The sequence below is a fragment of the Vulpes lagopus genome, chromosome 1, assembly GCF_018345385.1.
Source record: "Vulpes lagopus strain Blue_001 chromosome 1, ASM1834538v1, whole genome shotgun sequence".
NCBI lineage: Eukaryota > Metazoa > Chordata > Mammalia > Carnivora > Canidae > Vulpes > Vulpes lagopus.
In genome coordinates this window covers 63,701,004-63,717,409 of record NC_054824.1, presented here as the reverse complement: position 1 = coordinate 63,717,409, position 16,406 = coordinate 63,701,004, and positions in this window count along the sequence as shown.

The window sequence follows — 16,406 nt, the reverse complement described above, 5'->3', positions numbered from 1 at the left end:
CCTGTGCCCTATGCCAGCTTTATCCTGAGGTCTGATAATCCGTCAAAATGAATTTAATGAATAGACAGAGCTCCAAAAATGGAGGTATGCTCTTCCTGGCCCCTGCTCCCTCACCCCAGCCATCAGAATCTGACCTCACTAGCCTTTGATAAGTGATCCTTTCTTATAGCCTGGTTGCGTTAGAAAATACTTGAGTAGGCGCAGCGGTTTAGCGCCTGCCTTTGGCCCAGGGCACGATCCTGGAGACCCGGGATCGAATCCCACATCAGGCTCCCGGTGCATGGAGCCTGCTTCTCCCTCTGCCTGTGTCTCTGCCTCTCTCTCTCTCTCTCTCTCTCTCTCTCTCTCTCTCACTGTGTGCCTATCATAAATAAATAAAAATTAAAAAAAATTAAAAAAAAAAGAAAGAAAATACTTGAGTAGAGTATCAGAGGATACATCAGGAACCTGGGGCCAGAGAGCCTCAGCACTGTGAGTTGCAGGTGCCATAAACACCTTAATTCTATATCTTATTTCCATGACAGATATCACTAAGCCCTAGCACTTCCTTCCTCTCAGAATCTGTAGGTGGTCCCCAGTAGCCACTCCCTCCTCCTTTTACTAATCTGTTATTAAAATAGATCCGCTCCACCCTTAGCTGGACAGGTGGCCTCACAGACAAGGGCTACATCACTTCCCAACCTCTTCTGCAGGAAGGTGTGGCTGTGTAACTAAGGTCTGCCCAATGGAAGTAGAGAAAAGGGATGTGTGCAAGTTTCTTATAATGCTTTTACAGTGAAGAGTTATGAGCTCCCCTTGCCTTCCTCTGGCTAGAATGCAGATGAGGTATTGGTGAGCTGTCATCTTGGAGCAACAAGAAAGAAGAAGTTTGAATCCTTGGCAACTTTGGGAGCGAGGGACACAAGGCAGTCTCACCTCCCCCAGGTGACCTACTGTCAAATACACTTCAGTCTTATTTAAGTCACTATATTTTGGGTTCTCTTTGCTACAGTGGTCTAACCTGAATTCTGACTGATTATAAAGCCTTCCCACCTCAGAGATGCAGTCAGCCTCCACCAACAGATTAGCATTTCATTTAGGAGAACTATTTGTCATCCTGATTTAAGCTGTAGGTCCCAGGTGGGTAGACTGTCACCTCTCTGAGACCAGGAGCAATAGTTGCCTTGTTCACCACTAAATGTCTGGTATCCAGCTCAGTGCTGAGTCTCAGCAGGAGCTTAATAGATATATGCTGAACAAATATATGAATAAATAAACCTTATCCTTCGCAAGATTTAACGTTAGCCAGACCACCATCCTTTGGAGTTAGAATGACTGTAGTAACTATATCACCTTATTCCCACTATGACAAAGCATAAGGAGAAATTTTTTGAAGTTTCATGACCAAAACAATCTGCATTTCTCCTAAGCAAAATGTCCCAAGATTCAGAAACGTTAGGCTACTGCTAAAATTAAAATGTATTGTTCTTTGGCTGCCAGGAAACTGAGACTTGGCCTTGGACTCCATCACTGCAAATGTATAGCACCTGTAGTAGATGCAATGTTGTGCTGAGCCGATCCTACCTTCAGGGCTCAGACATCCATTCTCCTAGCTGCTCAGTGTTATGGACTAGCTGCTCACAAATGAATCTTTCCCTAGGATTTTCAGATAAAATACAGAACATTCAGTTAAATTAGAATTTCAGATGAACAACATATCCTTTAAAATAAAAAAAGTATAAGTATGTCCCATGTGATATACTTGGGACATACTTACACTAAAAAGGTGTTGTTGGTAATCTGAAATTTGAATTTCACTGGGCATCTTTTATATTTATTTGCTCAACTTAACAATTCTACCCTTGGCCAAAGAGATATGGCTTGTCCAAGGTCACACCATTCCCCCTAGTAGCTCACACCCATGTGAGAGTGGAACAGCTTGGCCTTGCCCCAATTCCATTTTCACTCCACTTCCTGTTATAGTGATTGAATCCTGTCCCAGCTTCTACTCTTGTCCCATCCTGCCATTTGCCCTTTCCTTCCATAAGCATGGTCCCAAGAGCACCTCTTGAGCTAATGTCCCCAGGCCCGGTTTCACGAGGAGCCAGGCCTAAGAGGGTACGTTTCAGCTACAACCTTCCCCCCTAGTTTTTTCTCCTTTACCCCCTTTTCCTTTTATCTGTGCTTCCTAATTACTATATATACTATATATATATATACACTATATATATATACTATATATATATATACTATATATACTATATATACTATATATACTATACTATAGTATACTATACTATACTATATACTATAGTATAGTATATATACTATATATATACTATATATACTATATATATACTATATAGTATACTATATATATACTATATATACTATATATAGTATATATATACTATATATATAGTATAGTAATACTATATATACTATATATATAGTATTTTGCATGAGAGATAAGCATAAAGAACTGGAGAAGGAATCCCAGGTCTTACCCTGTCTCCACGAATACCACCTGTAATGGAAGTAAGTCACATAACATCTCTAAAGCATCTACCTAAACAGCAAGGTTTGCAAGATTTGCCTTACAGACCTTCTGCACAAAGGACTGGATGTTGGAGGGCTCTGCACAGGTAAAGCTCTTTACAACTCTAGTTTGTGCTGTGGTTCCGGCTGGACCTGAACCCCAAACTCACTGACTCCTTAGTGACAGTCTTCGGGAGGAGGAAAATCTCCCTGCATTCCTATGAGACAGAAGCTACCATTCTGCCTGTGATGGGCATCCCCTGGTTGGTGTGAGGATGCCTTCTGTGCATCCTTACTGCATGACTGTTTCTCTACACTAATCCTGTACTTTTGTGCTGATATCCTGGTAGGTCTTAAGAGATCATTGAAATGAGTAAGGAAGAGATGCCTCAGCTCCCTGGAAAAGGAGGAAAGGTGCCGAGCTTCCTTTTAAACCGCAGAGCCAAGCACCCACCTGGAAAGCAAAGGGCACTTAAGGATGGTAGACATGAGCTAAAGGTGTCCCCAGAGAGCTGGCTAATGGAAGAATTATGCAGAAAGGCACTCGGGAGAGGATAGAAGTGATGGTGCCAGCAAGTTGCCATCTGGGCAGTTCTGACACTCCCCAACCCAAGACACAGGCAACACCAGTATGGCAGGCTGCCCAGGCTTGAACTCTGATGGCCTCAACCTTGGCCACACATAGAACACTGGGTGGGGGAGGGCAGCAGTAAATCTCTTCAAATGGAGCAGGGAGCAGTGCTTTTGAAAGCTCCCCATGTGAGCTCCATGTGCAGCCTTGGGTGTGGGTGTAGGCATCACCCCCGACCAGCTCTGCTGCCTGGGCCAAGTTGCTTCACTTCTTAATCTTACTTTTCTCGTTGCTAACAGAGGAGAATGCCCACCTGCTATAGTTGAATTGAGGTGCTCTGGAAAGATGTTGAAGTCCTAACCCCTGTGAATGCGGCCATATTTAGAACTGAAGTCTTTACAGATATAATTAAGTTAAGATGAGGTCATGAGGGTGGATCCCTAATCCCAATATGACTAGTGTCCTTATAAAACGACAGTATTGGACACTGCTATTCACAGGAAGAATGCCATATGAAGATTGGTGTTTTGCTGCCACGAGCCCAGGAACCATCAGAAGGTGGGAGAGGAGCCCAGACCAGACCCTTCCTTAGTGCCATCAGAGGGAATGTGGCCTTGCTGACACCTTGACCTTGACATCTGGCTTCCAAGAACGATGAGACAATAAATTTCTATTGTTCGAGCCACCCAGTTTGTGGTACTTGGTTGTGACCAAACTAATACACCACCCTAAAGGAATTTTTTAAGACTTGAGAATAAAATACATAAAACCTCTGACATTAACATATGCACTCAGTAAATTATGATGACAATATTATTGTGCTTTTTCAAGTCTTTATTTCTTTATATACTGTGGCTGTGTGGCCATGGATAAATTATATGACCTCTCTGTGCCTCAGGTTTTTTATCTGTAGAGGGGCCTTGGCAAAAACACTTATGTTGTAGGATTATTGTGAGATAAAATACACTCAAGTGCGGCGTGCACTTAGAACAGTGCCTGGCACATATCAAGTTCTCTGCAAAAAGCATCATTGTGATGATGATACACAGTGAGAGGGAGGGACTAGATAATCCTTCTAGAAACATTTACAACTAGAAACCCAATCAACAACTGTTTTTAACATGCTCAAACAAATAACAAAACTTCTCTGTAAGTTGGCTACAGAGTAAAACTTGTGGGGGAGGTCATTTGGGAAGTCCAAAGAGAGAAGTCCGGGCCCAGGGAGTCCTCAGGTGCTTCTGACACGGTGTCCTGGGCTTCATCTCTCTGAGCTAACAACTGCTGCCTGGTCTGGAGTTTGTCCTGTGATGGGTCCTCACTCTGTGGAGCACGGTTGTTAGAGCTCATGGGATCATCAAGCCCTAGTCGGTCTTAGTGTGGGGACTACGGGGTGCCCAGGGCATAGACAGATGGCTCTGAGGAGCTGTGACCTGGGGTGAGACCCCAAGCTCCCAGAGGAACCAAGGAGGGCAGGGGTCTGTGATATCACCCTGCCCACTGCACAAACAATCCCAGGGGGCACCGGGGACAGAGAAGGTGACAGTGACAACATCTGAGTCTTGCTGTGATTGGATAAGTGGTCCAGCACATACATACTAAAGCTTGGGAGGCTAGGAGGATAAATCTGCCCTTTTTTATTGATGCTTTCGCCTTGTCCTCCCAGAGAAATCTGATTATCTGGGCTATGCTGGCAGACGTCAAAATGAAATGTTTGCTTCCAGGTCCCTACTTGGGGGGGCGACTGGAGCCGGCTCCTGCCTTCCTGTCAACAAACCATCATTAATCCCCTTCTCTTACAGTCGATATCTGATGTCACTTTTTCTGGTTTATGTGGCTCAATGACCTTCCTTTATTTTGTTCCTAATAAAGACGGCTCCAATGGGGCCGAGCCTGCCGCAAGTCCTTTAATTCAGAGGGTGTTAAATCAGAGGGAGACTTCTGGGACAGCCAGGAACTCCTGGGGTCAGCTTTGTGGGGCTCTGGCCACCTGCTGCTCTGGCCACGGTTGCATCGTGTTTCTGTGGTTGTGACGTGGTCCTTGCTTCTCCCCTGGATGGGAGTATCTTACCTTCTCTTGGTAAGTGTGCCTTCCAGAATGTTCCAGCTCAGCTGCCCCGAAGGGGCATCCTAGACTCCAGGATTATGGCTTCTATAGGTGCCCTTGCTGCACCTACACACACACAAACACACACGCACACACACACATGCACACGTGCACAGAGTCTGCCCTAGCTATACCAATTCTGTCTCCCCAAGCCAGAAGCTTCCTAATGTAATGGCTAAGACACAGAAGTTCTCAAACCTGATTATGTATTAGTGTCACCAGGGGAACTTTAAAAAAATACAGATGTCTGGAGAAAAACTTTACCAAGCACTTTACCAAAGAGGCTACCTAAGTGGACAATAAATATGTCCGGGTGCTCAGCTTCCCTAGCCATCAGGGAAATGCGGAACAAACCACAGCGGGATTCCACTGCACACCCTACAGGCTGCCTCAAGTGAAGAAGACAGATGATACCAAGTCCTAGCCGGGTGTGAAGACACCAGAATCCTCATACACTGCTGGTGGGAGTATAAGTGGTACAATCATACCAGAAAACTACTTGGCAGTATCTCAACTAAGTGGCATACATGCCTCCTGACCTGGCACTTGCCTAGGTGTGTACCCACAGAGAGGCATGCATAGCTCCACCAAAAACACATGCAAACATGTTCATAGCAGCATTCTGCACAGTAAGCCAACCCAGAAATGATTCCTCTGCCCATCAATCAGAGAACTGATAGAATTGGCACATTCACACAATGAGATTCTAGAGCACAATGCGATGAACAAATGTAATGACAGGCAAAGCGTGGATGCCTCCCACAAACACAATGCTCTTGAATGAGGTCAGACATGCAAAAATGTACGTACCTTTGTATTCCATTTACATGACGTTCGCAAACAAGCAAAACCAATCTCAGACATCAGAAGTGGGGCTATTGGTTAACTTTAGGGGGAGACTGCGAGGGGGCACATGGAGGATTCCCAGTAGCCGGCAATGCTTTGTTTCTTGAGCCAGGTGCTAGTTATATGAGCATATTAGTTTTGTGAATATTTGTCAAGTGTGTGTATTTAGGATTTGTAGACTTTTCTAGAAGGATGTTATTCAATAAACAGACTTAAAAAAATACCAGAGGCACCTGGGCGGCTCAGTCAGTTAAGGGTCTGACTTTGGCTCAAGTCATGATCTTGGTGTTCTGGGACTGCATTGCATTGGGCTCCCTGCCCAGCAGGAAGTCTGTTTCTCCCTCTGCCCCTTCCCCCTACTCGTGCACTCTCACTCCTCTCTAACAAATAATTAAAATCTTAAAAAAAAAAAAAAAACCAATACCCAGACTCTACCTTTAGAGATTCTCATTCAATTAGTCTGGGCTTCAGCCCTGGCATGGGTATTTTAAAGTTCGAACATGCAGCTAGACCAGAGAATCCTGGATTTTGAGGGTGGGGGTTTGGAGTCATAGGCAGTAAACTCAGAAGACTAGTTCTTCCACAGATGTGCTTGTGTGAGTTGTGGAGTCTATCTGGATCTGTGGTGGTGCCTCAGTTTCCCCTAGGGTAACATGAATGAGTGGGACAAAAGAGCCTATGTTCTGTGCGACTCTGGCATTCAGGAGGTGCCACTATGGACCTCTGAAGACCTGTTACAGCTACAGCCATGTCCCCCATCCCCATCCCACATCCGGGAGTACTGTATGTCAAGGCAGAGCCATTTCAGCTGATGGAACCAGAGTAGGTCCCCTCGGGCCTGGAAGTCTCTATGCTCCATGGAGGTCAAATGGTGCCTCTGCTGAAGTTCAAGTAAGAGAAGGGAGCACATACTGATTTCATAAGCCCGACTTCCCTGCCTGTCCTTTCCTAGCTCTCCTGCCTAGGAAACCAGGTGAGGCAAAGAACACACGAGGGAATGCCAGCTTTCCCCTCTGCCCAGGGATCTTTCTCAGCCCTTGATTCTTAGCACCCTAGGCTGAACCCCAAAGACCTTCAGTTCTGGATTTGCTCTGCCGGCTGGGGATAGGGCTGCGGGGAAGACATGCATTCTTCACTTCCCCACCCAGGTGGAGACCCTGTACCCAGGACTGTACCCAGGTGGAGACCCTGGAACCCCACAGGTTTAACTGGACCGTTCTAGCTCCATGAAGCAAGCAGAAATGTTGCCAAGGGAAGCCAGTATGCAGATGTTGCAGAGCTATTCTGCATCCCCCTAGCAGGGAATGGGGCAGGGGGGCAAGCTCAAAAGTTTCCTGCCCCCTCTGAGTTCTCTGAGGATTTTGCTCCAACATTAGTCATCGGGATGTTTAAGAAAATGACAGCTCGGCTCCCAGATAGGGGAGTGGGGGACGACTGCCAATCAGCCGATAGAGCAGATGTCTGGGAGGTGAGCCCTTCCTCATTTACTTTCTCCGGAGGAAGTGTGGGTGGTGGTCAGAGACCTTAACACTGCCCCAGGCCTGGCCCCTGACGCTGGGGAGGGCCCAGGGTGAAAGCAAGTCATTGCCTTTTGTGACCGGGCATGCATAATCTTCCTCAAGTCCTCAACGCAGCCCACAAGCAAATGTATTCTATTTGTTGAAGTTAAGGGAAAATCCATTGCACAATTTCAGCTGCAAAGCATGGCTCTGAGAGACAAGGGAACCTGTGTCCTGCCATGGCCAGAAGAGGAGAAGCACTTATCAGCTGTGAGAAGAAAATGTCATCCGCCCTCCAAATGCCATGTGGAGTTGTGTTATTACCCCTGGATCTCAGGGGTTTCTGAGTTTAAAAACTGAAGGCCTTTGTGAAGACCTGGTAGAGACAAACACATACTTCCAGAAGGTCAGCAAATGCTTTGCTGGGAAAGAGACTACTAGGGACCAGGTACAGAGAGAGCGACACACGAAGTGACAACAACTGACACGCACACACACGCCCAATAAGAAGTGAAGATAAGGAGAGCCCTTCGAAGCAGAGAGAGAGGGAGCAACAGCATCCTGTGCCCACAGAGCAAGTTATAAATACACGGGGAAGGATGACAGAGTCATTCACAGCACAGGGAAACAGATGACCACTTCTCTAGCACTCAGATCCCCTGGCTGCACCCCCTGCGGGGCCCACTGGCCCAGAGCCTTTTGCTTCTCCTCTCCCTTGCTCCAGACCCCTGTCCTGGTAGCTGTGCTAGGGTATGATGAGTAATTCTCCAAATCCCTGTGAATTTTGCACGCAGACCCACTTGGCTGGGGTTGACGCTTCTTAACCATCAGAACAGAGGTGCATGGGGCTAAGCCCACGTGGGGAGGGAGATGAGAACAGTAGCACTGACTGGGTGGTGGTTCCCCGAGGTCCCAAGGGCAGAACCACAATCCTCCCTAAATCTCTGAATTGGACAACCCTGCTGGGTTTGGGAGAGGGGACGCTGGTGCAACTACAGTTCCTAAATATGGGACTAGACGTGCAAGTCATGGTGAGAGAGAACAGGAGACTCTTCTAGCTGGTTGGAGATGGAGATGGGGGGCGGGGCTTGAGGACTGGCAGTAAGAGAGAAGACCTATTTCTCCTGAATCCACAGCTTGGCCTATGGAGGCGTGTCTCTGGGGCCCCAGGGGATAGCCGCCTCCCAGGCTAAAATTCTCTTGAAGTATCTTGGCATCTAAGAGGGTGTTTTCAGCTGTCAGTCCTGGAATATCTAATTAAACTAATACTTTGCACAACAAAAATTAGAGACAGGCCATTTCAGAGGTGGTTACAGGCAGTCCCTGGGTTGAGCTCAGATTCAAGGAGAAGAGGACACAGACCCCATGTCTTGGTGGAGTAATGTGAACAAATGTAAGAAGCAAAATAAACAAACAAATGTGAAAGTAAATAACTCTTGTCTTAGACAAGTGAATTTCGGGGTGGTCTTCTCATACAACATCATTGTGATGATGCCCTACTGAGACACCTTGCAAACCACATCCTGCGGAGGGAGTCAGCCACTATTGCAAGGTTGGCCTAGTCTAGAGGAGAAGGCACTACAGAAAGGACATTCGAGGGGGCCTCCCTGCCTCCTGTGGTCTTTCCCCCATGGATCACCTACTAGACTGAAGGAGCCCACAGGAGCCCCCCCCCCCCCCCCCCCCGTCAGCTCCCATCCACCTTCATGCTGTGGCAACTTTCCTGCCCTATCTGCTATTTTCAGACTCCTTATTACTGCCAAAGCTGCACACTCTCTGGCGGGGCCTCCTCATTTGTTGCTCACAAAGCCTCCTCTGCAGACCTTCCTTTCTTAAAAATTCCTATTTATTCTCTCTTTGTACAACATGGGTTTCACGGCAGCTTCCCCAAGCCAGAGGCCCGCTCTGTTGGAAGTTCCACAGGCCAGCCAATTTGGCGAGGAAGGGCACGTTGTCTCCTGCCTTGTTTCCAGGTGGCTCTGACACTTGTAATCTTTCATCCATCAGCCTTCTCCGGATGGCTCTCCACACCTTGTCTGCCCCCCATTCCAGCTTCTGTGCTCGTTAAGTGGTTTGGATTCTGGTCTCTATGTCTTGCTCCATTATGGAGCTCTATTATGCCCTGGATTCCAGGAATCCACATTCAGTCAACACCTGAGTCTTACCTATTGGCCATGTCCCTGGCACAGTGCTAGGCACAAGGGCACACAGTCCCAGGCCTGTCCTAGAGGGGTGCACATGTGAAATTGTGAGGCATGGGTAGAAGGGAAGATGTACCATACAATGTTATTATGGGGGGTCTTCATATTCCAAAAGATGTTTCTTGTAGCATCTGCTTGGTGCAGAGTGGTGTGCTGGGCACTGGGGAAACAGCAGTGGTCAAAGCAGATCAAGTCCCTGCCCTTGAGAGCTTCAGCCAGAAGTTTTTATAGAATTCTTTTGAGTATAGTGTGATCCAATAAGGAGAGTTACATTTCCCTGAGGGGGTTTGGAGGTGCATAAAGTGGATGTTGGTGTTCTCGGGACTCACTGTCCCAGTTTGTGCCAAGAGACCCCACTGATAGCACCTGTGGGTTGGCCTGGGGCTTTCACCTGGCATGTGTGATGGGCCTCAACTGCCAGGGCCTTTGTGGGGCAGTAGCGGGCAGTGTTGTGTGGGAGCCGGGGGGGTGAATTTCCTGGCCTCCTCGCCTTCAGGTGGGACCACTACTCTGGCCTGTTCTACACATGGCCAAGAGGACCTCAGTGCAATGGAGACCCATTTCTCCTTAGTGGTAGCTGCTCACTAACACCCAACAATGGCTCTCTCCCCACCCCTGGGTCACTGCCCCATGCCCCTGCTGGCACTTCCTGAGCTCCCCTCCCAAAAAAACTAATGCCATCCAAACCCTTGTTCTAGGTCCACTTTGGGTAGAGCCCTGAATAAACATAGCAAGTAGTAGTGGTAATATCACAGTGAGAGCTCACAATATGCCAGGTCTCTCTTGAGTTGCTTGACTTGCATGATGCATTCAGTTTCTACAATGGCTAAAGATTGCAACTATTTCCACTTTGAGAAAGAGAACATAGAATCACTAGGGGGAAGCTGGCACAGAAGACCTTTGGCCAAAATCCAGGATTCCAGGCCCAGCTTTGGACCAAGCTGGTCGGTATATAGGGCTAGAGCCTCAGTTTCCCCTCCCTTCACCATTGTATGGTGCCTTGTCTGCCCTCCTCACAGGCCTTGTAGAGCTATTATAAAGGGGTTATAAAGCTTCAACAGCGTAAAGGGTATGAAAAGCCTTAGGAAAGAATGAAACTCAATGTGAGAAGAAAGGATGAAGAACATGCTGATTTCTCCAGGGCAGCTGCTCTCAGCTCTCATGATGGGGATTCTGTCTAGGTGAGATGAGATAGATCCCTGTTCCTGCCTCTCCCAATTCCCAAAGCAACACCAAGTTCTTTTCCAGAAGTTCTGGGAAGTTCTTCTCCAGAAATCTCCACTCTTCTCTAATGTCCTAGTCTTGTGTTTATTATTTCTTTGTTTGAAATTTCCCCTGCATGGGGTGCCTGGGTGGCTCAATTTGTTAAGCTAAAGACTCTTAATTTGGGCTCAAGTCATAATCTCAGGGTCCTGAGATGGAGCCCCATGTCAGGATCCACACTTATTGGGGAGTCTGCCTGAGATTCTCTCTCTCCTTCCCCCTCTGCTCCTCCCTGTGATTGTGCCCTCTCTCTCTTTCTCTCTCTCTCTCTCTCGAATAAATAAATTAAACCTTTACAAAAAATTAATAAACTAAACTAAACTAAAATAAAATAAAATCTCTCCAACAGACTGGGCTCCCTGAGGACAGGACTGTGTCTCCCCCTCCCCAAAATCCCAATATTAGTCGTGAGCATGGGCAGCTGTAGCAGAAAACTTAGGTTGGACAATCCCATGTCAGATCCGGGAACTTTGAGCAGCTCTGGGAACTGGAGAATAGGGAGGTTGGGATCTTGACCCGGACTGATGAGGAGCAGAGTCCAAGTGTTAACTGAGGATGTCCTAATTCTGTTTGTGTAACTTTCCACTTGACTTATTTATAGGTATCCACACTGAGTGAGTTACTGGCTGTGGTTCAGGCACATCTAGGGATCTCCGTGGGGGCAGGGGCTGGGGGAGCAAAAAGAGGGGTGGGGCAGAGAAGGAAAGAGAGGAGGGTCTCCAGGACAGTGGCTAAGGAACTGTGCCCTGGACCCTCCAGTTCCCAGGCTCCCACAAGAGCTATATGGGCCAAGTTGTGCCATTTTGCATGATGTTTTTATAAAGAAGATTTTGGTACAAGATATATTTCTGGAGGATGAAATTCAATTTTGCCTGGAGGCCTGGCCTGGCCCAAATCAGAAGTGGGTAGGTAAGACATGTTTCTGGCTACAGGCCTTACTTCTCTAGGCCCTCCACTGCAGGGTCTAGCCTGCCTGTTCTCCATGCCCTATGTTTTCCAACCTCAGCGCCCTGTTCTGTTAGTCTGTGCCACCTTATGCTAATGCTGAGTCTTCCAGATGATCACCTGCTGGTGAGACAATTCCTTAATTGGATCAATCCCAGGGAAGCTATCACTGAACTTCTTCACAAGACCCTGTCCTGAGCAGCTCATGCACACTAACTCATAACCACCTAATAGTGGTTGTAACCCCATTTTAAAGATTCTGAAACTGAAGAACAGGGAAAGGAAGTGATTTGCCCAAGGTCACACAGCTACCTTGGTCTGCCCAAGGTGGCAGAGGATACTTGTACCAGGCTGTCTGCTCCTGGTGGTAACAGGGGATTCAGAGTCTCCCTACCACCTGCCACCCCGGTAACCACTCTCACCTTTCCTTCCTCCAAGCTCTGAGCATCTTTGGCCATGCTACAACCTTCACTTGTCTCTTAAGCTTACCAGTGGTTGTGTGTGCTCCCTGCTAGCCTGCAGGATCCCTGAGGCCAGGCACTTCCCAGTTGCTGGAGGAGGACCTGTCACATGGGAGACACTCCATGCATGCTTGTGGGGTGAAAGAAGAAATGGTTGGGTGGTGGTTTGTCCCGAGAGGTGGTCTTCTCTGTTTAAACAGGTTTTCCCAGTCACAAAGTGAGGCTGCACACCCAGGGTGTGCCTGCATGTGTGCACGCACGTAGGTATGTGCATGTCTGTATGTGTGTGAGTGCATATGTATGCACACTTAGGTGTGTGCAGGTGTGGGGGTGTGCAGGTGTGCATGCACCTGGGTGGGCAGTGCCAGAGCTATCAGCCTGCTGAGCTGGCTGGCCTGAGTCTCATAGCAGCCTAATCATGCCTGACAGATTGATTAGGGGAGAAAGTTGCCACGTCTCTATCGCAACAGACAGGGTGAGCGTGTCTCCACTTAACCTTTCCCTTCACACAGGAAGGAAGGGGGTGTAGGCTAGGGCAGTGGACGAGGGACCAGGCAGGGATGGTGAGGATGCCTTGGGGGAGGCAGAGGGAGCAGGAGCAAGCACAGCAGCATGGTGGGAGCCTGGAAAGCAGGATTTGCAGAGCAGGGACAAGCATTTCCAAGACAGCATTAGAAGACAAGGGAGCTGGTGTGACCAGGAGGTGGTCCAAGGGCCCCGCAGAGCCATGGATGATCTCCTTGGGGCTCAGCATTGCCCTCTCTCTCCCAGAGGGCTGGGCAAGTGGGTGCTTATACAATCTGCAGTCCAAGAGCCCATCTGGAGGCTCTAAAGTCTGGCTCTTCTGTGCTCAGGAGGGGCCTTCAGAGGCAGCCATCAGCAAGGATGGTACTGACGGTCACTCTGCCTTCAGCTGGGAGCAGAGAGGAGCACAGAGAGATGAACAGAGCTGCAGAGGAAAGAGGAAGGTCTGTATCTCCATCTTCCTCCACAGGAGGAGATGGTCTAGTGCCAGGAAGGCGCTTTCCTAGGTCAGTTACCCACCCAGCACCAGCGGCATCTTCCCCTGCTTGGTGTGTAAGCAGGTGGGTGCCCAAGGAAACAGGGTGAGAGTGTGCTCTGTGAGGGCATGGTGGACAACACTCTTGGACCTGTCACTTCTGTCCTGGAGGTCCCCCAGGACAACAGTCAGAGCAGACCCCAGAGAAGGAAGCACCTGCCTCTACCTGGGCCTGAGGCTTTCCCCACAATCCCACGGGGTCACATGATACCAAGCAGACCACGCTGCCTGGGTGAAGAGGCCCCATCACTTCCAGCAACCGGAGCACTAATGCTCTGAATCATTATATTTTTAAATTGAGAGTCTACTGGCAGATCTTTTATGCCACCAAGACACTTCTTATACTATCATTTTGTAGAACTTCTAAATGTACTGGTTAACCCAGGTGAAAACAAGCAAACAAACAAAAACCTATGTATATAGTAGTATAATTTCAAATATTTTATTTTAGAATGTTTAGGGAGGAAAAAATAAAACTAGAACAGATCCAATGGAATAACAGTGGTTGTCACTGGGGAATTAAGTGTGGCTAATTGTGATTTATACTTCTCTGCATCCCCTCAATTTTATCATTAGAACAATAGGCATTCTTCTCCTAAAAGTAGTAGGCCCAGTTTTCAAGACAAACAGAATCCTAATTTTTAGTAAGCAAAACTTTACACATGGCAAAACATCTAAAAAAGTAAAATTAAATTAAAAAGTAATAGTGACTGTGTTTCGAAGCTATGTGTGATTTTTTTTCCTTTTCTTCCATTCCCTCTCCACCACCACTCCCACCCTCCCAAATCAGCCACATTATTAACACTGAGGGTACAGGGTAAGTGTGGACGTGGTGAGGAAGGGGAGAGAGGCATTTCAAACAAATAAGAAAATCATTCCTGCCCTTCTCCCTCACCCTCATCAAGAGGAAAAGGAGGAAGAGAGGAAGATAATTATTGCTTTATCTGATGCTCTGCGTCTGGGTCAGAGGCCTTTGGGAGGACACACCATGAAATCAATGCAACAGTCGGCAGGCCTTGTTAATGGCCTTCCTGAATCTGTTCCCCTCTTTGTGTCTCTGGCAGAACTTTTATTCCCATATTTGCCCTATTCCCAGGGGGCCAGTGCACAGGGCAGATGCCTCATGCCCTTGCTTGGTCCCCAGCGTTGCTCAATGGGGCATTACTGGCATCCAATTACAGGATGAGAAGCATTTCTTCCCTCAGGGACTGTGTGCTCAGGGAGGCCCCAGATGTTAGGACTTCTAAAAACTCTCCTACGTGCCCCCAAACCCCTGAGTGAAGCTGTTTTGTCTTGGTTGAGGGTCACTGGAAGCCAACAGCAATGACTTCATTCCCCTTGCCAGTGGTTTAAGAGAAGGCAGGTGTTAGTGGTTGACTTGTGTCTCCAACAAAAGATATGCTGAAATCCTAACACCCTATACTTGTGAATGTGACCTTGTCTGGAAATAGGGTCTTTGTAAATGACTAAGTTGAGGTTGTTAGTGTAGCTCCTAGTCCAATGTGATGTGTCCTTATAAAAAGGGGGAAATTTGGACATAGCCACAGAATGCACTGAGGGTAGACAATGTGAGCGACAGAGAGAGGACCATGTGAAAATCAGACGGATGTTGCACAAGCCCAGGAAGGGTGGGGGCCACAGGAGCTGGAAGAACAAGGAAGGATCCTTCCCCTACAGGCTTCAGACGGAGTGTGGCTCTGCTGGAAACTTGATTTTAGACTTCTAGTTTCCAGAACTATGAGACAATGTATTTCAAAGCCCCCTAGATTGTGGTCGTTTGTTACAGCAGCCCTAGGAAACTGATCCAGCATCTGATCCCATTTGGGCCAATAACATCAGAAGGAAAGTTGGCTGGGGGAAATACAAAGAAACGCCAAGGAATGAAGGATTTTTCTGGTGATGATTTTGTTGTGTCTGCCTGTGATGGTGGGGAGTGCTGCAGCCATTTTGTGAAAATAAGACACAAGGTTGATACAATCAACCTATGGTGAAAGAAGATGAAAAGGACCCGGGGCATTGATGATTATGGTTGAGCCTGTGAAACGAGCAGCTCTACTACTTCCTAACCTTGGTACTTCTCATTATGTGATATAATCAATTCACTTATGGTTGCAATCATTTTGAGCTTGATTTTCTGTTTCTTACATTGAAGTGCATCATCCAAGACACAGCATATCATATCAATCAATCAACAGCCTCAGTCTGAGGCCAATGGTGGATGCCATCAGAGAAGCTGGTAACAATTGATGGCTCAGCTTAGAAGTCACCAAACCTTAGTTATCAATATTAGGCCCATGAGTGTGTGCCGCCGGAGAGAAATCTGAGGAAGCAATGGCTTGGGTTTGTCTTAGTCAATCTTAATTTTTCAGGGACAGTCACAGAAATGTAGAGAAGTACAGCCTGCCTGAGCAGGGAGGGAGCTCAGTGCTCAGTTCATACAGGGGTTCTCAAAGCATGGTCTGGGACCTCTGGGGGAACTGTGAGGTCCAAATTATTCTTATAATCAAACTAAGATGTGATTTGCCTTTGCCACTCTTGTTCTCCCTTAAATGTTCAGCAATGTGTTCCAGAGGCTGTGTGAAATGTGATCTCACAGCACACTGCATGCAGAAACAGGAGAATCCAGCTGTCTTCAAAATAAGGCAGACATTAAAGAGATTTCCAAAAATGTACAAGACAGTCACTCTTTTCACAAATTTATTTTGTAAAATACAGTTATTTTTCATAAAATATGATTTATGTTAACTAGTGATGGGTTTGCCTTTGCTATTTTAAAATAATAGACATTTTTAAAATTTCTCAGTTGAGGAAAGTAGAAGTAACTCACTAAGTGGAAACTCTGGAGTCTTCAGTAGCATACAACAGTGCAAAGGAGTCCTGTGACTGAAGGGTTTGGGGACTGCTGATATAGTGAGCTCATGGTTGACCCAGGGTGAGGA